The sequence below is a fragment of the Marmota monax genome, unplaced genomic scaffold (genome assembly GCF_021218885.2).
Source record: "Marmota monax isolate L192 unplaced genomic scaffold, Marmota_monax_Labrador192_F-V1.1 WCK01_AAM20220418_F8-fsc00001, whole genome shotgun sequence".
Lineage (NCBI taxonomy): Eukaryota > Metazoa > Chordata > Mammalia > Rodentia > Sciuridae > Marmota > Marmota monax.
Window position 1 is genome coordinate 38,002,890 of NW_026693777.1, and position 26,955 is coordinate 38,029,844.

The 26,955-nt window shown below is 34.8% G+C and overlaps 1 long non-coding RNA gene across 1 annotated transcript in view; it reads left to right on the plus strand.

Moving 5' to 3' along the window:
• Positions 1–8,451, plus strand: part of LOC131424845 (uncharacterized) — a 40,216-nt gene extending 31,765 nt beyond the window's left edge. Inside the window, exon 2 of the long non-coding RNA XR_009228413.1 lies at positions 7,630–8,451. This is a non-coding gene — a long non-coding RNA (uncharacterized LOC131424845). The remainder of the gene's footprint in view (positions 1–7,629) is intronic.
• The last annotated feature ends 18,504 nt before the right edge of the window (positions 8,452–26,955 follow it).

Below are 26,955 nucleotides of genomic sequence, written 5' to 3' on the forward strand. Positions count from 1 at the left end.
ATTTCATTTGTATCTTGGAAATTAAAGATGAGTTTTCTTTATATCCTCACAAATGGTTATGCAGCAGTCCTCTTACTCTTTTTTAAAATAGAATAAAAATAAATTTGATTATTATATGAAGATTTCTGTCTTCAAAATGTCAGACCAATTTATATATGAAAATAGTGTTTTAATCATTACCAAATTTATGCCCTTCTTATGATTATTTAGTAAATTATGTTCAATGCTTTGGTACAAGAAAGTGACAGGGAGGGGAGAGACAGAAAGAAAGAGGGAGAGAGGGAGAAGGAGGGGGAGGGAGAAGGAGGAGTGGCATTTAGATCTGCTTTAAGTACAGCTATCTAAAATGTTCTCTTGTTTTGACGTATTCCAGAAGGACAACTTGTAACAATGAGTAAATGCGTATAAGTTACAAGGAGGCATATTTTAGCTCAACATAAGGATTTTTAAAATAGAGTTGTCCAACAGAATGGATTGTTTCAGGAAATGATGAGCTCCTTTACTGAAGATATCCAAATTGAGACCGGATGAACATATGCCAAGGATGCTGCAGGAAACATTTCTGTTCTGTGTGGGAGGTTAGCCAACAGAAGATGATGTCTTAGGATCCTTTCAACATTAAATTTTATAATCTCATGACTGTTTTCAACATGAATAACTACTTTAATGATAACATATCTCAAGTTTGGTTAAGAACACAGAAAACAATAACAAAAACCTAATTTTCCAACTGAAGAATAAGAAATTATTTACCAAATTATTTACAAAACAATTATGTACAAAACAAGAAGATGAGAATCTAGGCAGAAAGCCAATGAAGGGCTGAACAAGGGTTTTCATAGTCTCACAGTCCTATGGAGACAAAAAACTGAATTTTAGATACTTCCAAGGGGAAGAAATCCTGACTAAAACCCCAGGATCTCAACTAGGGATCCAGGTTTCCACATACTAGAAAATAAGAGATAAATAAGGGGCAGACTGAGCACTATAAAGTCTGTAACTGAGTTCCAGAATTAGAATAAAGTAATCTGCCAATACTCTGTTGTTTAACCAGATACGTGTAAAGCAGTAACATTATCCAGAAGCAGTATAGTTTAAAAAACATAATGCTTAGCATTAATTTAAAAAGATACAACAGATATGGCACAAAACAGGACAGGAAACAAAATAGATACATAGATGTCCCATTAGAGTTATCCAGTTGGATAAAAGTAGCTATGATTAATATGTTAAAATACGAGGGAAATGGTAAATAATTTATAGATTCTAAAGATCTAGAATTTATAAAAAAAGGATGAAATAGAAAAATTTGGGGACTAAGGAAATATAAGAATTGCAATTAAGAATGCAATAGATAGGCTAAGTAGAATATTAATGTGAGTATAGTATTCTGGAAGAACTACCAGAAAGTATTTGTGCTAAAATTTGGTGATTCAAAAGGATGGATCATAATACTGAAGAGATTATAGCTGCAGTATTACACTGGTACAAAGGCATACCTAATTGGATTCCAGAGAGTATACAAGAGAAGAAATAGGAAACAACTGAAAAAATAAAAGTAAAGCATTTCTAAAGTGAAAGATATTAAAGCAAAGAAAATCACACCTGAGTATGTCACAGGAAAACTTTTGAAAATTAAAGACAAAGGAAAAGAAAAAGAAAAACTTGAAAGTAGCTGAAGGACAAAATATATATTACCTTTCAAGGTACAGCAATAAGATGTATTTCTACTTCTCAGTAGAAATAATAATAGACAATGGGATTATATTTTCAAGCCACTAAATCAAAAACTGTTTTCTGAGAATTTTATACCTAGCAAAAATGTTCTCCATAAATGAAAATAAGATAAAGACATTTGCAAATAAATAAAACTAAAGTAGAATTTTCACCAGCATATATTCATTGAAGTAAATGCTAACGTGAATTCTGTTAGCAAAGCAAAATAATTCCTTGTGGAAAGACAGAAATATGGAAAGGAATGAAGTATGACAAAAAGAGTAAAACTATAGGTAAATATAAACAATTATCAACTACACAAAACAGTAATTATTATATCTTCTGGTGAATAAAACTTGTGTGGGACTGAAATGATAGACAATAATAATACAAAGGATAGTGATATAAGTTAAACTATTCTAAGGTCATAGCATCAGCCAAGAAGTGTCAAGGTATAAAGTTATATTAGGTTGCAATAAGTCTTGGCATTATACTATATTCACTAAGTTATGTACTAAAACACAGTAAAATAATATTCAATTAACAAACTAATGGGAGAGCAAGAATAATAAAGGATTTCTATCTAATAAATCTTAAATCATGTAAAGAAGGAATAAAGAGACATTAAAGCTAGTGAGACAAACAAAAAATAGATCTAAACTAATATAAACAAATATATCAGTAGTTGCATTGAAAGTATTTGTTCCAATTAAAGGGTAAATGTTTTTAAATTGGATTAAAAATGAAACGGGGTGCTACTTTTAAGAAATATTCCTTACATGTAAGGAGGAATAAGATATACTATGGAATTAACTTTAATTTAATTTAAAAATTAAAGAGAAAACTGATATATTATTATATTATTAAAGTAGAATATGTGATATAAGGAAATCTAGTAGCACAATAATATAATTTTAAATTTGATTTCACATATCTTCAATTATCTAATAAAAAGAATAAAATAGAAATGCTGTAACTAAAGAAGGAAAGCTCGGCATGGTGGTATATACCTACAACCCTAGTAAACTGGGAGGCTAAGACAGGAGGATTGCAAGTTTGAAGCAAGCCTTAGCAATTAAGTCAGACCCAAAGCCACTTAGTGAGACTGTGTCTCAAAATAACAATAAGAACCAATAAAAAGTGCTAGGGATGTGGCTCCATGGTAAAGTGCCTTTGGGTTCAATCCCTGGTACCAAAAAAAAAAAAAAAGAAAGAAAGAAAAGAAAAGAAAAAAAATCAGCACAAATGTCAGTCTAAAGCCTGTTTTTAAAATAAACCTTATTTAATTGGCATATAGAGAACACTGCACAAAGTCACCAAGATAACAGAATTATACATTCTTTATAAGTACATATGAATCATTTGCCGGAACTGGTCATGTGCTGGGCTGCAAGGCAAACCTCAAAAAAATTTAAGAGACTAAAATCATACATAGTACATTCTTTGACCACCATTTAATTAAGCTATAAATCAATGACAAAAAATCGCTTGCTTCACATCCTAAACTAAGACTACAACAAAAAGATCTGCCAGTTTTCCTTGTAGAAAAGGATCCAAGATCATTTTATTTATTTATTTTTTATTGGTTGTTCAAAACATTACAAAGCTCACGACATATCATCTTTCATACATTTGATTCAAGTGAGTTATTAACTCCCATTTTTACCCCAAATACAAATTGCAGAATCACATCCTATACAGCGGAGTTTTACAAAACCTTCAAAGAAGAATTAATACCAATACTTTTCAAGCTATTTCAAGAAATAGAAAAAGAAGGAGCTCTTCCAAATTCATTCTATGAGGCCAACATTACCCTGATCCCAAAACCAGACAAAGACACTTCAAAGAAAGAAAACTACAGACCAATATCTCTAATGAACTTAGATGCAAAAATTCTCAGTAAAATCCTGGCGAATCGAATACAAAAGCATATCAAAAAAATTGTGCACCATGATCAAGTAGGATACATCTCTGAGATGCAAGGCTGGTTCAATATATAGAAATCAACAAATGTTATTCACCACATCAATAGACTTAAAGATAAGAACTATATGATCATCTCCATAGATACAGAAAAAGCATTCGACAAAGTACAGCATCGCTTTATGTTCAAAACACTAGAAAAACTAGGGATAACAGGAACTTACCTCAACATTGTAAAAGCTATATATGCTAAGCCTCAGGCTAGCAACATTCTAAATGGAGAAAAACTGAAGGCATTCCCTCTAAAATCTGGAAAAAGACAGGGATGCCCTCTCTCACCACTTCTATTCAATTTAGTTCTTGAAATACTAGCCAGAGCAATTAGACAGACAAAAGAAATTAAAGGCATAAAAATAGGAAAAGAAGAACTTAAATTATCACTATTTGTGGATAATATGATAATATTTCTAACAGACCCAAAAGGGTCTACAAAGAAACTGCTAGAGTTAATAAATGAATTCAGCAAAGTGGCAGAATATAAAATCAACACCCATAAATCAAAGGCATTCCTGTATATCAGCAACAAAACTTCTGAAATGGAAATGAAGAAAACCACTCCATTCACAATATCCTCAAAAAAAAAAAATAAAATACTTGGGAATCAACCTAACAAAAGAGGTGAAAGATTTATACAATGAAAACTACAGAACCCTAAAGAGAGAGATAGAAGAAGATCTTAGAAGATGGAAAAATACACCCTGTTCATGGATAGGAAGAACTAACATCATCAAAATGGCGATATTACCAAAAGTTCTCTACAGGTTTAATGTGATGCCAATCAAAATCCCAACGGCATTTCTTGTAGAAATAGATAAAGCAATCATGAAATTCATATGGAAAAACAAAAGACCCAGAATAGCAAAAGCAATTCTAAGCAGGAAGTGTGAATCTGGAGGTATAGCGATACCAGATTTCAAACTGTACTACAGAGCAATAGTAACAAAAACAGCATGGTACTGGTACCAAAACAGGCAGGTGGACCAATGGTACAGAATAGAGGACACACAGACCAATCCACAAAATTACAACTTTCTTATATTTGATAAAGGGGCTAAAAGCATGCAATGGAGGAAGGATAGCATCTTCAACAAATGGTGCTGGGAAAACTGGAAATCCATATGCAACAAAATGAAGCTGAACCCCTTTCTCTCGCCATGCACAAAAGTTAACTCAAAATGGATCAAAGAGCTTGATATCAAATCAGAGACTCTGCGCCTGATAGAAGAAAAAGTTGGCTCCGATCTACATATTGTGGGGTTGGGCTCCAAATTCCTTAATAGGATGCCCATAGCCCAAGAGTTAATAACAAGATCATTTTAAACATTTAAAAGTTTACTGTAAAATAAATTCATATTTATTTTCAATTAATAGTATGTTTCAAATAACTTTTTATAGATAAAATCATTCATAGTCTTGTTTTTTCTTTATTCTTTTAGCCTACAAATCTAATTGCCCCATTTTAATGTTGTCAATATACATACCTGAGATCACTAAGATTTATTTGTAAACTTGATTAATACAGAAAAACCAAGTGGTCAACTTGTTTCACATACTTGGTTGCCGCAAAAGGAAGAAAACCTTAAGTAAGTCTACTAAACTTGACAGACCAATTACTTGGTCCATGCTAGCAGATGCCCACAGAGAAATATTCTTGAATAGGCAAGATCTGGGGTGCTTTCACTCCAGAGATCCTGCATAGTCTGAGTATTAGTCTCATCACCAGTCTTCATGTCACTTTGGTAAAAAGGGCAATCTATGAGAAAAGTACTTCTTTTAGCATCATGGTTTCTACATACACCCTAAAAAAGAAATTTAACATAAAGGAATAATGTTAAGTGAAAGAAGGAAGGAAGGTAAGCAGGTAGGCAAGCACATATTGAATATGGAAAGACTGTTCCCTCCAATCTTAAAGGTACTGTGACAAATGACACCTAGTTTGGTTCCATAGCTTGGCTATTGTGAATTGAGCTGCTCTAAATATTGATGTGGCTGCATCACTTTCATATGCTGATTTTAAGTTCTTTGGATATAGACTGAGGAGTGGGATAAGTGGATCAAATGGTGGTTCCACTCCAAGTTTTATCAGGCATCTCCATACTACTTTCCAGAGTGGTTGCACCAATTTGAAGTCCCACCAATGACATACAAGAGTACCTTTCTCCCCACATCCTTGTCAACATTTATTGTTACTTGTATTCTTGATAATTACCATTCTGACTGGAGTGAAAAGGAATCTCAGTGTAGTTTTAATTTGCATTTCTATAATTGCTAGAGATGTTGAACATTTTTTCATATATTTTTAACCATTTGTATTTCTTCTGTGAGGTGCTTGTTCAGTTTCTTTGCCCATTTATTGATTGGGTTATTTGAATCAACCTAGGTGTCCTTTAACAGATGAATGTATAAAGATATACATAATGGAATACTACTCAGCCATAAAGAAGAATAAAATTATGGCATTTGCTGGTAAATGGATGAAACTGGTGACTATCATGCTAAGTGAAATGAGCCAGTCCCCCAAAACCAGAGGCTGAATTTTCTCTATATGTGTATGCTAACCCACAAGGGTGGATAAGGAGGGAAAGAACAGAAGTTCATTGGATTAGACAAAGGGGAATATAGGGAAAAAAGTGAGGAGAGAAATAGGAAGGACAGTAGAATCAATGGAACATAACTTTCCTGTCCTTGTATTTGAATACATGACCAGGGTAAATCTGCATCCTATTCAACCACAAGAATAGGATCCTAATTAGAATAACTTATAATTCATGTATGTAAAAAATGTCAAAATACATTCTACTGTCATTTATATCTAAAAAGAACAAATTTAAGAAAAGATTATCATTGTGGTTCATGGTGAGAGAATGAACCTAGGTATTTCTTGTCCCTCCACAAATTTCAATGAAGTGACAGTAGAAATACGAATCTAAAATCATACCTTTAGCAAAACTATAAGTTAGGGATGTACTACCAGCATATAATAAAAATGAATTTATGGATGATATAAAGAATGTTTAGGAAAGACTGATAAAGAATTGCAACAAGGCTGAGAATCTGCCGACTCAGCAAAGTAAAAATGTTAAGTGCAACAAATTCTTACACTTTCCCCCTCTATGCCATTTTACATGGGATTATGTGACAATTAGTGTGTTCTTCCTTTTGGTTCACCAAAGTGACCTTTATTTGCTTCTATTATTTAGACTAATTACTGATTATATAATTTCCACCCGATCTTCTCCCCCAAGATGTATTATCTGCTTTAAGTCACTAAAGATAAAAACTAAAATAATTTTAAAGTTCTCTTTGTTTACAAAGTTAATTTTGTTTCCCCGCAAGTTATATTGTTTTAAGTTTGATGCCTCTTTGTACTTACATTGGTTATTCTTCAATGTTTGATTCTTCATTATTTATTTTTATAAACAAGGGTCTTGACAACTAAATATTGTTAGCTGGATTGTATTTCAAGAGACAGTGTTCAACTGGCTCTGAGGGTGAAAATGATTAATGAGTATATGAGCACTGGGCACTGTCAGGTTGGCATGTGTAGGTAGCATGCTGTTATGGTTTGGATGTGAGGTGTCACCCCAAAGCTCACATGTGAGACAATGCAAAGGGTTCAGAGGGGAAATGATTTGTGAGAGCCTTAAGCCAGTCAGTGAATTAATCACTGGATGGGATCAATTAACTGGTAACTGAGGGCAAATGGAGTGTCTCTCTCTCTCTCTCTCTCTCTCTCTCTCTCTCTCTCCTTTCTGATCATCACGTGAGCTGCTTCCCTCTGCTACATTCTTCTGCCATGTTGTTCTGCCTTACCTGGAGACCCTGAGGAATATAGCTGGCTGTCAATCAATAGACTGAGACCTCTGAAACTGTGAGCCCTCAAATAAACCGTTCCACCTCTAAAGTTTTTGTTTTTGTTTTTTTCCACAGGAGCAAAAAAGCTGACTGAAACAGAAATGGTACCAGAAGTGGTTTGTGGCTGTGACTAACCTGACCTTGTAGTTCAGAAGATTTTGAAGGTTTTGGAATTGATGGGGGGATTTTGAGATGCTTAGCAGTGCAAACTAAAAATGCTTTAGATTGTTTTAAGCAGAGCTTAATGGACGATTCTGATGGGAGCTTAGAAGACCAGGATGCCAATAAGACTGTGAACAGTGAAGACAAGGCTCAAGAGGAAAAAGAGGACATGATTGGAATTTGAAATGGGAACTATTTGTATTATGTTCTGGATGAGAAGTTGTCCACATTTTGCTCATGTCCTGAAACTTTCTGTGAAGGCGATTTTAAATGTGATGGGCTTTTTCTTTTTTTTTTTTTTTAATTATTTTGACTTATACATGACAGTAGAATGTATTTTGATGTATTCTATGTACTTGGAGTATAACTTCCCATTCTTATGGTTGTACATGATGTGGAGTTACACTGGTCATGTATTCATATATGAACACAGGAAATTATGTACGATTCATATCTCCCCTCTCTTCCTTCTCCCCATCCCTCCTTGTCCAATCTGATGAGTCTCCTAAAAATGATGGACTTTGTACTTTGATTTTAAAAGTGATGAACTTCTTAATTTTGCAGAAGAAATGTCTAGGCAACATAGCATTCAGGCAGTGACATGGGTATTTCTGGCAGCTTTTAGCCAAATTTATTGTAATAATCAGGAGCAGAAAGCAGAGCAGAAAGATTTGAAAAACTTGGACTGAGACCTCTGAAACTGTGAGACATCAAATAAACTTTTCTTCCTCTAAAGTTGTCCTAGTTAGGTCTTTTAGTCACAACAGTGAAAAAGCTGACTAAATCAGTAAGTGGGATGGAATCAAACTAAAAACTTTCTTCTCAGCAAAAGAAACAATCTGTGAGGTGAATAACAGACAGCCTACATCCTGGGAGCAAATTTTTACCCCTTACAATCAGATAGAGCACTAATCTCTAGGGCATATAAAGAACTCAAAAAACTAAGCACCCAAAAAACCCAAATAACCCAATCAACAATGGGCCAATTGCCTGAACAGACACTTCTCAGAAGAGGGTATATAATCAATCAACATATATATGAAAAAATGCTCATCATCTCTAGCAATCAGAGAAATGCAAATCAAAACTAAGATTTCATCTCACTTCAGTCAGAATGACAGCTATTATGAAGACAAACAACACTAAATGTTGGCGAGAATGTGGGGAAAAAGGTACACTCATACATTGCTGGTGGGACTGCAAATTGGTGCAGTCAATATGGAAAGCAGTATGGAGATTCCTTGGAAATTTGGGAATGGAATCACCATTTGACCCAGCTATCCCTCTCCTCAGTCTATATCCAAAGTACTTAAAAACAGCATACTACAGGGACACAGCCACATCAATGTATATAGCAGCACAATTCACAATAGCTAAACTGTGGAGCCAACCTAGATGCCCTTCAGTGGATGAATGGATTAAAAAATGTAGCATATATATAAACAATGGAATTTTACTCAGCAATAAAAGAGAATAAAATCATGGCATTTGCAGGTAAATGGATGGTGTTGGAGAAGATAATGCTAAGTGAAGTTAGTCAATCCCAAAAAAACAAATGCCGAATGTTTTCTCTTATATAAAGAGGCTGACTCACAGTGGGGTAGGGAGGGGGAGCATGGGAGTAATAGATGGATTCTAGATAGGAAAGAGGGGTGGGAGGGTAATGGAGGGGGCAGGGGATTAGCAAGGATGGTGGAATGTGCTGGACATCATTATCCAAAGTACATGTACGAAGACACGAATTGGTGTGAACATACTTTATATACAAAAAGAGATGAAAAATTATAGTATATATATGTAATAAAAATTGTAATGCAAAACAAAAACAAAAACAAAAAGTACATGTATAGAGACATGAATTGGCATGAACATATTTTATATACAAAGATATATAAAACAAAAACTTGCTTTTTGAGTGGGTACACTTGCTTATTTTTCCATACCCATAGTCAGGGAATTTTTAATCATTAAAAGTCTACTTTGAGATTACCTCTCATCATATTTATATTTCCATACTTGTGGCTTTATTCTATACTTAGGAAAGTTAGCTGTTTTAAAAGTAAGGCCAATGCAATTGTTCTACCAGCCTATAATTGATTAAATGACTAGAAATACATAGCTTATTCCTTCCAGTTCCCTACAACCTTTCTCTTGGGCTTATTTTAATATTTTTTTTGGTTTGGAGGATGTTTTCCATCTCTACGGAATTGCAGAGTCCACTTTGTTGGGATTTGCCATCCTAATTATCCTATTTCTTTTATATTGTCAAGAAATTCACATTGATTAGCCTAAAACAACAACAACAAAAACAAAAACAAAAAAAAAAACTTGGGAATCAATCTAACAAATGAGAAAAAAAGACCTCTATAATGAAAACTACAAAACACTAAAAAAAGAAATTGAAAAAGACCTTAAAAGATGGAAAGATTTCCCATGCTCTTGAATAGGAAGAATTAACATTGTCAAAATGTGTTGCAATACACAACTAAAATGGTCAGGGTCACACCAAGTGAATTTTGGTGGAATAAATAAAGACACAGACACAGAAAGTACCTTTTCTTTGGGTTCAGTGACAGGTCCTCAGCCATAGCTTCCACAAAGGGGGCAAGGCAGGCAATAAAGAGAAGGAGAATAACTCAAACCTAGGTTTTATTGGGGAGAAGCCATTCAAATAAGGCAAGGGGTCAGGTTTCAGGGGGTTGAGTCTAGCTTTGTGATGTCTTGCTGTCAGCAGATTGACTGACATTTTGGGAGGTCACACCCATCTCATGTGTGTGAGAGCAAGCAAAAGAGACACATATGTTCACAGCCCAGACAGAGCAACAGCGTCAGTCCAGTCTGCTTTGTGAACTAAAAATGCTCACAGATCATACACACAACCCATGGCTGGCTTGCTACAAAAATGCCCATACTACCAAATGTGTTATATGGATTTAATGCAATTCCCGACCTTAAATTATACTACAGAGCCATAGTAAAGAAAAAAAAAATCATGGTATTGGCACCAAAACAGATATGTAGGTAAAGAATACAAGACTCACAGTCAAACCCACATATATAAAGTTATGTCATACTAGACAAAGGTGCAAAAAACATACATTGGAGAAAAGATAGCCTCTTTAACAAATCATGCTGGGAAAACTAGAAATCCATGTGTATCAAAATGAGATTAAATCCCTATCTTTCACCCTGCACAAAAAAATCAACTCAAAGTGGATCAAGAACTTAGGCATTAGAACAGAGACCCTATGCCTAATAAAAGAAAGTAGACCCGATTTTTTTCACCATGTTGGCTTAGGATCTGACTTCCTTAACAAGGCTCCTAAAGCACAAGAGGTAAAATCAATAATCAATAAATGGGATGGATTCAAACTAAAATGCTTCTCAGCAAAGGAAACAATAACGTGAAGAGAGAGCCTACAGAATGGGAGAAAATCTTCACCATATGCACCCCAGACAGAGCATTAATCTCCAGGTAATACAAAGAACTCAAAAAACTTAATACCAAAAAAAAAATAATAATAATAACCCAATCAATAAATATGCTAAGGAACTGAACAGGCACTTTACAGAAGGAAAAATACAATTGATCAACAAATACATGAAAAAATGTTCAACATCTCTAGTAATTAGAAAAACACAAATTAAAACTACACTGAGATTCATCTTATTCCAATCAGAATGGCAGTTATCAAGAATATAAGCAAAAATAAATGTTGGTAAGGATATGGGGAAAAAGTACACTCATACACTGCTGGTGAGACTGCAAATTTGTGTAACCACTCTGGAAAGGAGTATGGAGATTCCTTAGAAAACTTGGAATGGACCCACCATTTGATACAGTTATCCCACTCAGGTTTATACCCAAATAACTTAAAATCAACATACTACAGTGATGCAGCTATAAACATCAACTATAAACAGTAATGCAGCCACATCAATGTTTATAGCAGCTCAGTTCACAATAGCTAAACTATGGAACCAACGTAGGTGCCCCTCAACTGATAAATCTATGAAGAAATTGTGGTGTATATACACAATGTAATATCACTCAGCCTTACAGAAGAATGAAATTATGACATTTGCCAGAAGTGGGTGGAACTGGAGCCTATTAAGGGAAATAAGTCAATCCCAAAGAACCAAAGGCTGAATGTTTTCTCTGATATGCAGATACTAATTTACAATAAGGGGAGGAGGTGGCTAGGAAGAATAGAGGTACTTCGGATTAGACAGAGGGGAGTGAAAGGTGGGGAGAGGGTCTGGGAGTAGGAATGATAGTAGAATGAATCGGACATAATCACCCTATGTGTGTATATGATTACATGACCCGTGTAACTCTGTATCATCTACAACCAGAAGAATGACCTGTGTAACTCTGTATCAATTACAACCAGAAGAATCAGGACATAATCACCCTATGTGTGTATATGATTACAAGACCTGTGTAACTCTGTATCATCTACAACCATTTATGTATGATGTGTCAAAATGCATTCTACAGTCATGTATAACTAATTAGAACAAATCTAAAAAATAACAACAACAACAACAACAACAACAACAAAGAAATTCACATTGCTGATGATGTCCTTCACTGCTTTTAAAAGTTGCTATGGATTTATTACCGTTTTATATTTTTCTGTCATTTAAACAGAAGCTTGGTAGAGAGGAAATATAAAAACAGTCAAAATGTTCAGTGAGCTCTCTTGAACAAATATATAAATTTCTCTGTCACTTCATTTGCATTATCTGAGCAATTAAACAAATCTAATGGGACTTTCTGGTTTACTAAGATGAGAGCCAATTGTCTTAATTCCAATTCTATACTCCATTGATGTTTTAGTAAATTCATCCAGCATCTCCTTTTCCAATCAAGCTTAAGTATACTAACAACTCCCCTCTCACTCACACACCTACTTCTTCTTTCTTTTGCATTTCTTTCTCTCTTGAGCTTCTTCCTTTTTACTACTATGGATGATAAATCTCTTCTATTATAAAGCAGTTTCCTCCATTTTACCTCCTCCTATCCTTTAGAGATACTTTTCACAGGAAAAATAGTATTTTCTCATTAGTGAATCATTTTTTGTTTATTTACTTATGATGGGCCTTCAGTTGTTTTATAGGAGACCTATTTTTTTCTGTAAGCTTGTCATGAAAATTTTTCTTTCTTTCATCTTTCTATTATAATGTTCTATATCAAAATTACATGAATGTTTCTAAAAAAATTCCTATAAAATTGACAGCACTGTGAAGCTAATGGAATTTTCTTTAAGTATTTTCTATTATACAATCAAAACCATGTTCTTTTCTTCTTTCCTTTTTCACTTCAAAGTTTATTTCAAAATAATTAGAAAATGCAGTTAAATATTGGTAAATTTCCCTATTTAGTCTCATGTAAGCAAAACAACAAAACCTCCAGTGTTTGGTTGTTTGAGATTTTGTTTGAAACCATGTTTTTTTTTTTTAAATTTAAATTAAAATTTTTTTTTGTTTGTTTTTGGAACTGGGAATTGAACTCAGGGGCGCTCGACCACTGAGCCACATCTCCAGCACTTTTGTTAGAAACAGGGTCTCACTGAGTTGCTTTGCACCCTGCCTTTGTTGAGGCTGGCTTTGAACCTGCAAGCCTCTTGCCTCAGCCTCACAAGCTGCTGGGATTACAGATGTGCACCACCATGTCTGATTTGAAACAGTGTTTTTTAAGGATAAAAAAAAATGGCCAAATTAGACCATTTGAAAATAAGTATAGACAGGAAGGATAGAGGAGAGATGAAGAACAAGGGAAAGAGTCTACTAGACCCATGAAGATTGCATTTTTAAACTCATTGCCAAAACCTTTCCAATATTATTTTTTATTTCGTTATCTCAAAGAATCCCTTCATTCCTCTCATTGTCCTTTCCTTATCACTACATTTTTCTTTTTCCTTGGAGTTGTAGAATGTCACCTAATATCATCCAAGAATAGTTCTGGGCAATGAGTTTTAATATGAATCATCATGTCTTTTAAAATAAAGGATAATTTTCTTCTATTTTCAAAAATTGCCTTTTCACTACTACCTATTTGACTTTTTTATAGCAGTGGGACTTCCTAGAATTTTCTTTCATAGCTTCAATTTTTCTCCCATATTTTCCAAACAGTTTTATATTTTGGTACATATCCTAGATTGATATAAAGTTACCACAGGTTATCAACTTATTTATTTATTTTAAATTATATTATGTGACTCTGAACATCATGTCAGTCTCAGGTTATATCTAGATGATTGTTGGAATCTCATCAAAATCAGAAAACTCCACAGGTTTCAGAACAAATTTATCAATGTCTTTGAAACATCTGATCTGGAATTTCACTAAATTTTTAAAATTTCATTCAAATATTATTTAAATAAGTGAAAGAACAAAAAAAAGACAAAATGCTTATTGATGAGTTTGCAGATTTTAAATCCTCTTTTTAAAATTCTCATATTGTAGAGACATAAAATAATTAAATTGAGCTTTTAAAAAGTTGAAGTTCTAAATATTGCATATAAGAAATCTATTTAAAGATGATGTTTTGAAGGTATAAGAGGCTTTAGACATGGCATTTTCCCATGAATGCCTTTGAATTGATGTTCTTATGGACAATTTTCATTTTATGTCTGGCTTTAAACATTTTTTTGGTTTTGTTTCAAATAACATATTTGTGGGACTACAGCCAAGAGAATGTTCCACTTAGGGAAGGAGGGGAAACATTTTGTTTCCTTTTTTATTTTTCCCTTAGGGATATTTTTGTTTAGAATGAACACAGGATGCCATCTATCTTCCAAATCTGAACAGCAGAGGTGACTTTTTCAGTATCACTTTGCTATTGAAGTCAGTAGCTTTCCAAAATAGTACAGCTGCCAACTGACCTCTTTAGGTATTGTCACCTTTGGATGTTGAAATAAAAGCCTATTGTTCACTTTAAGCTTTATGTATTATGTACTCAAGGTAAATTTATTCATAAGTAAGGATTAATTTGCCATCAAATTGCTTTCACAACACTGGGGAATTACTTTCACAGTTACTAATAAACTAAACACAGCATTAAAATGCACCAATATTTAACTTTGAGTTAGGCACAGGAGAGTGAATGAGGGGTGGGGGTCTGGACATAGGAAAGATGGTAGAATGAGACAGACATTATTACCCTATTTATGTGTATGATTGCATGAATGGTGACTCTGCATCGTGTACAACCAGAGAAATGAAAAGTTGTGCTCCATTTGTATACAATGAGTTGAAATGCATTCTGTTGTCATGTATAACTAATTAGAACAACAAGAACAACAAATCCACCAGCATTTGCTGAATGTCAGTACTTATTGCTATTAACATTCCATTTAAAATAATTGTACAGAATATGACAAATTTCTTTTTTTAATCATTATTTATTTATTTTTATGTGGTGCTGAGGATCAAACCCAGGGCTTCATGCATGAGAGGCAAGCACTCTACCAGTGAGCCACAATCCCAGCCCCCAGAATATGACAAATTTCTATACTTCAATTTCATACTGAAAATTTCATATCAAAGTACTTCCCATTCTTTCAAAATCCTTCAATAACTGATTGTAATGTATGTATATTGCTGACCTGTGGAGTAGACATGTTGCATAGAGTTAAAGCACAGGCATTAGAGTCATTGTGCTTGAATATATCCCACCACTAACTAGTTATGTAAATGTTGAGAGCCACAGCTGAGTCAGAATGGCCCCTGGCATTTTGCCAGAAGGCACAAAATAACCGAGCCACCATGAGGCACTTGTAGGTTCAAATAGGAATTCCTTTATTGCCTGAAGTCCCAGGAACGCCACCCAGGAACACCACACACCAACCGGAACTCCCTCCACCGGAACTTTACCAACCAACTCGAACTCTCTAGGAATCCCCACGAGAGCTCAACCGGAACTCAACAGGAACTCCGCGAGAGAACTCAAAAGTAGCAGGCACCTGAGGCAACAGGAGCCGCCCTATTGCCGGACAGCAGGAGTCTAATATACAACTGAATACACAGCCTATTTCAATCCAGCATCATCCAGTCTCAGCAGTTATACACAGCTTAACTTAATTATCATCATCTTAATGGCTCCCTGGCATCACCTCTCAACCATTACTTCTGGCAAAATGCCAGGGGCCATTGTGACTTGGCTGTGGCTCTCAACATCTCCCCCTTCTATTTAATTAAACAACAAGCATGTGGCTTAGGGACCATGCCTGTCTTAGGTTGTCCAATAGTACATATGGTCCTTACCCGTCATCGGATGAGCTGACCTCAAGGCGTCAGCCTCCTGTCTTAGGTTGGTAACACTGCAATTGGATCATACCCGTCACTGACTACCAGTCCAGCATACAGCCATATGAGTTTGGAAATAAGGCTACAGTTTTATAAATACTTAATTTATGAGAAAAGTAACTGTAGAACCCTGGAGAAAGAATTATCCTTTCAATCTTTAAATCAATGGTGTTGTTTCAATTGTATATCCATTTGGAAACCATAAAATCTGAACCTTAATTTATTCTATACACAAAAAATCAACTCTGAGGGTAGGAGTCTGTAGATCTAAATGGTAAACATAAACAATAAACCTTCTAGTAGATGTGATAACTTTTTTTTATAGTTTTTGGGCTTATAAATGTTTTCTTAAACAGAACACTGAAAGCACTAACCATAAGGAAAATGTGATAAATTGTACTATAATAAAGTAACAAATTCTGCTCATTAAAGATACCATTAAGTGAAAAAGCAAGCAACAAAATGGGCAAAAATATGTACAGCACATGTTTGAAAAAGATCTCATATCTAGCACATATAAAGAATTTTTATATATGAACAAAAGGGACATAAAATAGAAAAATAGATACTTAAATAGGAACTTTACCAAAAAATATCAAAATAACAGATGAACATGTAGGAAGATATTCAATCTTATTAGTAATTATAGAATTACAATTTAAAATAAAAATTAAATTCCAAAACATACCTAGAATAGACAAAATTTTAAAAAATAAGAACAAAAATACCAAGTGCTGGCAAGAATATAAAACTAAAACAAGACTCTGCTATTGGAAGTGGAAACTGCAGTATTAATTTAGAAAATTGTCAGTTTCATATAAAGTTGAATGTACATAGACTTACACTACCTCTCACCTTTACTTTTTTTATTACTTTTTATACAATTTAATTTTTTCCCATCAATACATAAAATGTAAAAAAAATATTAAGTTTTGGGTACTTAGTTCAGATATTTACTAGCTTAAATATTTCATCATTATTCTTGAAAACAACCCAATAAAGTTGATTCCTATTTGTCGAATATAAAATATAACCACCTATTAGAAGTTAAGCGGTCTTTGAAAATTATGTACATGGAAATATTGTTATAATTTCTAAATCAATTTTAAATTTTTTGGGAAATTATCAAATTGATTTGTGACAAATGTTTTTATGTATAATTCAATAAATATTTATTGAGTAACTTCTTCCCTACTCCCTCCCTACTCCACTGCTGTGACCTGCATATGAACCCAAGTTCCTGGAGTGGGGCTTTGGGGGATTAAGAAATACACACAGATATGAAGATAAAAGACTGAGATCAAGTGGGATACTGCTCTCTGATGGAGGAACAGAGTCCAAAGATTTGGCCCAGTAAGTTTATTTACATAGGGTCTTATAATCAAGAAGTAAAGGACTATAGTGGCATTGTTCTTTGTCCAGTGGAAAGTTACAGAGCTAGAAATATTCTTGTAGCTGTTTTACTGTTGCAAAGTTTGGTGCTTCCTGTAGCACTCAGGAAGTCCATTGTCTAAAGTTACTGTTAAACTGGCAAGCTCAGAAGTAGCAGCACTGGTGAAACACTGTAGTTACCTTACTATGTTCAGAATCCTCTGTCCCTGGGAACTGGCATCTGAACTCAAAGCTATGGTAAGCACAGAATTCTCCCTTTTAACAGGGGTCACCATCAACTGGGCAGTTTTCAATCAGCACCTTCCCACCGAGAAATTCTTAGGAGTGGTGTCAACTCTAAAGCAATGATTTCATTCACCACTTCCATATCCCAGCAAGGACTAGCTGAGAATCACAGAGAACAAGCAAAACTAAAGACAAAAAAAACATATCTCATGCTAGATACAGATGAGTATTAAAGAGATATTTAAGACAAGAAGCAGTAAAGGAAGTATCAGAGTGAATGTAAGGCATTCATAGATAGATTAGCCAGGGAAGACCTCACTGAGCCAGTGACTTGCCCCTAAAGGTGATGAAAGCGTGAGCTATACCCATACTTGTAAGAAGAACATTCCAGGTGGACTGAACTGCAAGTACAAAGAACCTATAAAATAGTAGAAACTTCAACATAAGAAAGCTGCCTTCTAGATTTAATCATTCCAATCTTATCTTCTGGTTCAGTGATAGAAAACCTGCCTAGCATGCCTGAGGCCCTCAGTTCATTCCCAAGTAACACACACACACACACACACACACACACACACACACACACATACAACCATGCATTCTGGAAACTATACTGGGTACATATTTTCTTTATGCTATAATTCCATATGTGGCAAGCTTTTGTAGCATTACAGATTTTAGTTCCTACTTAGAAGTTATAATCTAAGTGGTGAAAATTTCCTAAAATTGATTTTCTAAAATCAAATATAATTTTTCTACCTAAAAGTAATAACTGAAATCTCTAGAGAAGATTCTTGAAATAATTTTGAGAGTCTATTAAATCAAAATCATGGTTCTAGTCCCATTTCTGCTACTCACTTGCTGTGAGACATGATATCTAACTTCTTCAGGCTTCAGTTTTCTCATCTAGGAAAGGAGATAGGTGGGGTGATTCAGGGATCTTAATTTCCTGTGTTGTTGACTAGCTTTAAACTGAGCATGCATTCTCTGGTTTATCTCCCTACTTTGTCACATCAAAACTTATCACCTTATACCTGGCCCATTTCACTCCTTAGTTATCTGCCCAACTCCTGCCAAATGATTCTTGTGGCTTTTCCAGGTGTAGCAGCATGATGTCACATCTGGGCAGAAATATACCTGGGATGCAAGAGCCTACCTTTTATGAAGCTGCCAGAGGTAAGGTTCTGGGAGAGTTGACAGAATAAAAGTACAACTACAAATAGCTCATAGAGTTTATTTTTCTTACAAAAATACTCCATCTTAATCATTAAACACAAATTGGATACATAGATCACAAGCTGTTTGAGGGCAGGACCTATTCTTTAGATGTCTTTGTATCTTAATGGCACAATAGTATCATATATAATATAGTCTTAGTACATGCTTATAGGGTCAATTTATGTTAATTTTTGCCTCTTCTATCACTATTTTCAGGTACTATAATTAAATTCTTTCTTACTTCTAGGCCTTAAAATGCTATTTATTGTCTGATAATTCCTTGTCTGACTAGCACCATATTTCTTGTTATTTCTCCCATTTTTACCTGGTATCCATACACCCAGAATACAAAAATCTAAGATAAGTGCATCTCTTTCTTGCTCTGTGTCTGTCTCCAACTCTCTATCTTAATTAATTAGGATAATTATGTACATTTCCTCACCAGACTTTACATCATGTAAGTACAAAAAAAGTATATTTTATTATCCTTAGGAAAGTTAGCTTCTAGCACAGTACTTGACATAGTAGACACTAAAAATGTACTGCTAAATGAATTTTTTGGAAGAAGACATGCTAAGATGTGCCTGGGAAAAAGAAGAAAAGGGATGAGAAAAATATAATACAAAGAAATAGAGACTTAAATTTATTTATCAAGAAAGATAATTTGAAATTAAATCTTAAAAAGTCATTTTAAAAAGTGTGACAAAATGATTGCTAAAAATTAAGATGAAAAATCCTTATAGATTACAATTCTTAATCCTAAAATTTATTTCCTATGAATTGTTCCAAATAGGAAGAAAAATAATGTAATAAATCCAAGAAAGGATGCCTCATTGGGGTCAGTAAAATACATTAGAAAATATAAATTAATGTTTATTGAGGAGTAATGAAGCAGGGTAAACCATAGTCTCAGATGATGGCAACATACATTAGCTTTTGCTAACACTCCAAACACATTGATTTCTAAGATTATAATACACAAATGCTATTTGGTAATATTTATTTTTGTATAAGATGCAAGGAAATAGAATTGAAAATTATGAGAGAAGCATTCACTTTCAAGAAATTAATACAAGACCATAAACTATTTGCATTATAAGCAACTTAATATTATTTAGGCTCAGTTGTGAAATTCTAAATTCCTAAATTTCTGGGTTTCTAAATTCCTCTAACAAAATGTATCTTCCTTGGGGATTATTAAATCAATTAACCTTGCAAAGGGAAGGTTAAAAGGACTGTGTATACTACATTCTCACAGCATGAAAGAGATCAGACAGAAGCCTAAGTGAACTGCTGGTAGGGTTCAAATCAAGGCTTGTATAAGCAGATGATTAGCTCTGTTCTTGCTAAAATTTGGCAAAGAAACACATTGTAGTTTCTTCAGATGACAGCATCATAATTCATTTAACTCTCCCCTACCTTTTCACTAAAAGGCCAAAGCCCCATAGGAAATATGAGCACTGACATTTTCTACCAGGATCAAAACTTTCTATTTTGCCAGAAATTGAAAACAATATAGCCAAAACAGTAAATACATGGTAATATTTTGAAAGAAACAGGCTGTTGGACTGGTCAGTGACACAATCCATAATTTCTATTTTAACTTCTGATAGATAAAAAGGTAAAAAAATATGTTGGATTGGCAGACTTCCATGCAAATATAAAGAAAACCAAATAAATGTTAAAGAATCCCTTTGCATTAATTTACAGATTAGGTCCCAAAGATTTATGCTACACACTGTGCCTTTAATGGCAAGTTTGATTATACATTTCTAGCTGATTTCCAGGCAGTTAAAAGCTAGCTTAAGGGCCATCTAGAAGGCATGATTTCTTTGCTTCTTTATCATTCTGTATTCAGTCATGAACTCAGCTGCACAAGCCAAACGTAAAGATTTTATGGGCCAATCTATCATGTGAATTCGTGAACAAGAATACAAGCCTACTCATGCAGACACTAGGGGTGATTTCCATTTTTATGAATGAAAAAGAACCCTGCATAAACATTCTTTATTTAAAGTTTTAAATGAAGAAAGATGCAAAACAAAATGGGAGCATTTTGTTTTATATGTCAATATCTTGTAAGAGGAGCAAAGTAAGGAATCTGGCTCACATGATTCCCAAGACAGCAGTATCTCCTTTGCATTAAGTACATAAATGAGATTTATGGCCACTGACCTAATCTTAGATGCCAAAATGTACAGCAGGAACAGCTTTCTGGAAAACTTAATTTAAAATTATGGTGTTAACAAAAGCACTTTAGGAAGCAGACAACCTACCCAGAACACATACACATATGCACCTAAGAGACCTGACCATAGAAAGGCACCAGGGTTATTTGAATATGGCTATAGAATACATTTCAGAGGTAAATTCATATGTATTACATTTTATCCCTACAACATAATGTTTATGTATTTCAAAAAATTCATATCAATAGTCAATTTTAATTATTAAAGATCATTTAATATCATATACTCATAGGTTCAGGTTTGAGGAAACTAAATAAACCAGTCAATTCACTTTTCTGTGTTTTTTAAAGTGATTTTCCTCCTCACTAAATATTAACTAAATTACCACCTCAGGGAGAAGAAAAGTCTTGAGCAGCTACACATAATATGCTTTTTCACTGATTGAAAGAAATGGACTGTGGTGCTGCTAATCCATAGGTAACCACTGGGAGATTTTCATGAACACACTGGTTTCTGACCTTGAAAAAGACCAAACAACAATAACAACAACAATAATAGCAACAACAAAAACCAATACAGTAAGTGAAAACTGTAATAACAGAGGTCAAATCTACACTTTCCTGATATATCCTAATATAACCCAGAAAACAGAATTCTTGGGGGAAAAATAACATCCTCAAGAATGAAATGTCATGTTAAAGAAATATGTCATATTTCTTATCACTGAGTACTATCAAGTGATCTATGCATACTTAGAGAAGGTACATATAAAGAAACCAATATTTCTTAAATGATTTAAAAATTTTATTTTTAAATATGGATTTGACTCACTTGTGGTGGTATGTGCCTATAATCCCAGATAATTGCGACACTAGAAAGTTCAAGGTCAGCCTTGTCAATTTAGCAAGACCTTGTCTAAAAATAAAATGGTAAAAAGGGCTGAGATATAGCCAGTGGTAGTACCCACCCCCGTGATACATATTTATGGAAATGACATGAACATTTCAAGTATACATAAATCTATCCTCTCTTTGCAATAGACAACTTATGCTACTATGTAATATGTAGACAGCTAAAATTATTTTAGAGTGCATTGAAATTTTGAAATTAAAATGTACCATCCCAAAAAAGAAAAAAAAAACACCAATGGGTTCCATAAGTTATTAGAAGATCCAACTTTAAATTTCTATCTTAATTCAGATTGTCCAAAAGGAGTCTAAAACTAGAAGTTGGATGTAGATAATTTATTTATCTCAAGACATAGATGGAGGGAGCATAAGAAGTGAGACATATGAAGTGAGATGGAGAAGAAAAGGCCTATAATAAAGCTATTGAGTTGGTTTTTGGAAAACAATTTAAAAATTATGATGTTAACAAAAGCACTTTAGGAAGTAGATGACCTACTTAGAACGCATACACACATGCATCTGGAAAACCAAGGATTATCCAGGGAACTCTAGTATGTGACTCAAAATTGCTCGTCTGAAGCATATTAGACTGGTACATGCATTCACGAAATCCTGCCCTGTCTCCCAGTATCTGGAGGTTGCTGCAGATGGAAGTGATTCCTTCATTCTTTCAGGCTTCATTGACAAGAAATAAGTAAACTCCTTTGGCTTCAGGAAAGAGCCTAAGGCAGAAGAATAAAGAAATGCATATCCGGAATCTATAGTAGAATATTGTCAATGTGCCCAGATCTACTTGGCACCACTGTAGCAGGGATGAGAGCTGGGAAAACAGCATGTGATATGGGTACAAAACCCTGTGACTTAACATGCAACATCACCTATAACAGCTTTGATTATGCTTCTTTGAATCACCTCCCAAGATAGAATTGGTAAGACTCTTCATCAATCTAATGTTTGTTGTACATTATTATTAATATTTTTTGAAAAATATGAAAAAATGACTCATAAAAATAATTAATATGTCCATATAATCAATCTGATCTCTCTTCCAACTAGCATATATTTGACATGTGAATGCATATGGGTTTTCAGAAGAAATTGATGCTAAGAATGAGGCCAAACAATAAACTGAATTTAAAATAAAAAGGAAAGGAGTTAATGACAGTAAAAGAGGAATAATAAGTATAACAACCAATTTTCACAGTGTGTCTGCAGTCTAAAATGACTTAATGGAAAATAATCTGATCAGCTGTATTCTGTTCTTATCTCAATAACAATATGTTTTGGATTAATTTCATATTTTTAGTATCACGAAAACACTTTCTTAATTGTACTTTTAAAAAGTCCATGTGTCAAGAGATCCAAGATAGCGGGCTAGAGGGAAGCAGCATTCTGTGTCACTCTGTGACCCGTGTCTCAACTAGTGGGAAGAATGCTTCTCTGAAAGTGATAGAGGACCCCTACACAGCTGTTCTCACACAGAAATCACCAGCACTGTGCCCACACACAGGGTTCCGGGCCTCAGCATTGGAGCAGGACTCCTTACTCCAGACACAAAACTCCAGACTAGTAGCCCATGCAGGGCTCCCGAGTGCCTTAGCAGGATCACTACATCAGCACTGGTGCAGAACTTTCAGATACTGCTCTGCTCCCATGCAGGACACTCAGCTGCTACCCACCCACAAGAACTCCGGCCACCACTCCCCTGTGGACCCACATCTACCAATGTGTGGCTCCCCTGGTTGCCTCCATCTTGTGCTTCAGCAGCTACTGCCAAAGTCCCTGATGCACAGTAGTCTTCCTGCACCTGAGGACATTCCACAGGCTCTGAAGACAACCAAAAGCTGCAACACTGCATGCCACAGAGCTCGTCTCTGAACACATCACATAAACCCATTGTCCAGCTCCCCCCCCCCCAACCTGACCAGACACCTCGTGCTGGAAGCAGCCCACCTCCATCTTAGGTCACCTTCCTCTCCACCTTTGGTGGGGGCAGCTCCCAGATTGGAACTCCAGCTGGCCAGGTACTCAGTTTACAACTCCCCCCTCTCCCCAGCAGCCAGTAACCCAGCACAGTAACTGTCCAACACTAAACAGCTCTCAGTGGGATGGGTGCACAGTGCAACCAGAATGCAGCCCAGGAGAGCCCCCATGAGGGAGGTCCCTAGAAGGAGAGGGTGCAATAGTTTGGAGACTAACAGACAGACAAGGAACAGGGAAATCTTCAGGCAAGATACGGAGATAGGACCAGGCACTCAAGTCAGATGAGCAGACCCAAAAAGAGACCCTTGAGGTGTAATCTCCCTTCAGGGATTTGCAGGTGCCACATCTCACTTCCAGGTGCCCTGCACTGGGACCAGCCTTCCCACCCTGATTACCTTCACCATCCTGAGGGTGGAGATACCAGCTAAAAATGGACAATCTCACCTAATGGATGAGAAGGGAAGCAGGAAAGATACTGATCTCCAACCAAAACAATTAACAATCCTGGTTCCTTCCTACCAGATATCTTTTTCTCTTTTTTCTTCTCCCCCTCTATTCTACCGCCCTCATATCCCCAACATGTGTGAAACCAAGTACTTTGCATGAAATAGAATTTTAGGACTGGGACGTCTGAATAGTATATTATACTTGTGTTGTATATGCTTTTTTGCCTCCCCCACCTTTTTTTTTTACTATTTTAACATGTCTGTTTTATGTACTATACTGTCTTCCCATGTACTTGTCTACCCAAAATTACTTCCTATATATTCTTCTGCTACTAACCCTCTTCATTAGATTTCTCTTTCACACTTCCTAAGATATACTAACTCTATATCCTCACATCCTGTCTCTTCAGCATACTATCCTACACTTCACTCTCAGTTCATTGTCCTCCATCAGAAACTATAAACACTTTTACAAACCTACTGATTATGTTATATATAAGAATCAAATTCAACTTTTGTGTACATAGTGGCCAAACTGTAAATGTCTTAATAGCAACAAATTGTTTATAAGTGGTATATTGTTTATATTGGGATCTATTAACATTGTTCTTCTCCACAAATGAGAGGTATTGGAACCCTTCAGGAGCAATATAAGCCTATAGGTAAAAACAATAATGCCTTGGACCCACAGAGCTAGAAGGGAAGACTCACATGCAACATGAAAAGATAAGAGAAGAAAGTGCACTAAACAAATCAAGATACCACATTATTAGAATCCATGGCTACACAGCAGAAGAAAGACAGAGAAGGAATTCAGTATGTACATGATTGAAATGTTTTGTGAATTAAAGGATGATATAAGAGAGCAAATATAGGCAACAAAAGATCATTTTGACAAAGAGCTACATAAACAAATACAGGAAGCAAAAGATTAGTTCAATAGGGAGATAGGGGTTAAAACAACAACAACAGAAATCCTTGATATGAAAGAAACAATGAACCAAATTAAAAGTTCAACTGAAAGCATCCCCAACAGAGTAGACCAGTTGGAAGAAAGGACCTCAGACAATGAAGACAAAATATAAACCTGAATGTTAATGGCCTAAACTTACCAATCAAAAGACACAGGCTAGCAGACTGGATTTAAAAAAGACCCAACAATATGGTGTCTCCAAGAGACTCATCTGATAGGAAAAGACATACAAAGACCAAAGGTGAAAGGTTGGGAAAAATCATACCACTCACATGGACTATGGAAACAAACAGAGATTTCCATCCTCATATAAAATAAAGTAGACTTCAAGCTAAAATTAATCAAAGGAGATAAAGAAGGACATTTCATACTATTCAAAGGAACCATCCACCAATAAGACTTAACAATTATAAATATATATGTCCCAAACAATGAAGCATCTACATTCATCAAACAAATTCTTCTGAAGTTCAAGAGTCAAATTGACCACAACACAATAATCTTGGATCTCTTTAACACATCTCTTTCACCACTGGACAGATCTTCCATAGAAAGGGGAACAAAGAAACTATAGAATTCAGTAATACAATCAATAACAGACTCAACTGACATATAAAGAATATTTCATCCTTCAACAAGTGAATACACTTTCTTCTCAGAAGCACACAAATCCTTCTCTAAAATAGACCACATAATGTGCCACAGAGCAACTCTTAGCAAATACAAAAAAGTAGAGATACTACTCTGTGTTGTATCAGATCATAATGGAATGAAATTAGAAATCAATAATAAAATAAAAAATAAATTACTCAACACCTGGAGACTAAATACTATGCTACTAAATGAACAAAAGATTTTAAAAAGACATAAAGGAGGAGATTTTAAAAATTTTGCAGATAAATGAGAAAACTGACACAACATATCAAAATCTCTGGACATTATGAATGCAGTACTAAGAGTAAACTTCCTTGCATGGAATTCACTCCTTCAAAGAAGAAAAAGTTAACAAATAAATGACCTAACATTACTCTCAAAGCCCTAGAAAACAGAAGAACAAATCAACACCAAAAGCAGTAGTAAACAGGAAATAATTAAAATCAGAGCTGAAATCAATGGAATTAAAACAAAAGAAACAATTGAAAAATTTGACAAAACAAAAACTGGTTCTCTGAAAAAATAAATAAAATCCACAGACCTTTAGCCATGCTAATGAGGGGAATGAGAGAAAACACTCAAATTACTATCATTTGTGATGAAAGAGGAAATATCACAACAGACACTACAGAAATATAGAAGATATTTAGTAATTATTTTGAAAACTTGTACTCCAATAAAATAGAAAATATCAAAGGCATAGACGAATTTTTGAGTCATAAGATTTGCCCAAACTGAATCAGGATGATATACAAAAGTTAAACAGATCAATTTCAAGCAATGAAATAGAAGATGCCATCAGAAGGCAAGAAAAGCCCAGGGCCAGCTAGATACATAGCTGAGTTCTCCAAGACCTTTAAAGAAGAACTAATACCAATACTCTTCCATTTATTTCAGGAGATAGAAAAAGAGGCAGCACTTCCAAACTCATTCTATGA